The sequence below is a fragment of the Chrysochloris asiatica genome, unplaced genomic scaffold, assembly GCF_000296735.1.
Source record: "Chrysochloris asiatica unplaced genomic scaffold, ChrAsi1.0 scaffold00320, whole genome shotgun sequence".
Classification (NCBI taxonomy): Eukaryota; Metazoa; Chordata; class Mammalia; order Afrosoricida; family Chrysochloridae; genus Chrysochloris; species Chrysochloris asiatica.
Genome location: NW_006408838.1, coordinates 2,068,619 through 2,069,667, shown reverse-complemented (window position 1 = coordinate 2,069,667; position 1,049 = coordinate 2,068,619).

Genomic DNA, 1,049 nt, shown 5'->3' with positions numbered 1-1,049 from the left:
CGCTATGAGTCGGTTCCGACTCGATGGCACCTGACAACAACAACATTGAAAATTCTGTTGTCGAGTAAAGTTCTATTCTGACATACATGGCATTGTCATGATTTGAAACCGACTCAATGGCAACTGGTCTTTTTTTTTAGTGGGAGGCAGTGAAGTCGATGCATCTCTGAGTCAAAGATGACTCACAAGTTGCAAGCTGCATGACTGGGAAAACCTCCTTGCAGTGATGAAAATACTCTTAAAAAGGAAATGGTTGGTTAGGCTTTACAATGGGAAAATCTTATTTTCAGCCTTGTATGTGTTCTTCATTCCAGATATGCCCACACCCTTCACCTGATTACCTACCACAATCATTTTCCAATCACTGCACATTTTCTATTTTGCAACCACAGCTACACATTCCGATTCCTATATTCTTGCACCTTGTGCAGATGCTACACTGAGTAATCACGTTAGTTTTGCTTGTCCTGCAAAACATCCAGTCTTGTCCAATCTACTTACTTTCTCTTCCTAGGACAGTAAGAGGAGAGAAAGGCAAGACCAAGAAATCTTTTCATATAACTTATTTACTGAAGACTTTCTTCTAGTTTGACATAAGAAAATGTGTATCTTGGAGTCAACAGTACAATAAGATATAGAGTATGCACAAAATCCTCAAACTATGCACAATTTCCATTAAATAAAAACACGTCATTTGAAAATCTAAATTGACAGTATGGATGAATTAAGGACATTTCCTTCAAAAAGCTTTTCAGTACACTCTCTAAATTACTGAAATTCTATAAAGCGTTTAAAATACGATTTAAATGTTGAAAATGTGATTAGCATGAGTGATTTTTAGTATGTATCTATGGTGTAATATGGGGTACACCTGTCAACTGAGAGGTAACCATTGCAATTGCATTTGTAATCAGTCATCTAAGACCATGTTTAGAGAAAGTAGGGTATGTCAAGGACTTCGTTCTTCTTGGATCAACTATCAACACTCATGGAAGCAGTAGTCAAGAGATCAGACGACGTATTTCATTGGGCAAATCTGCTGCACAGGA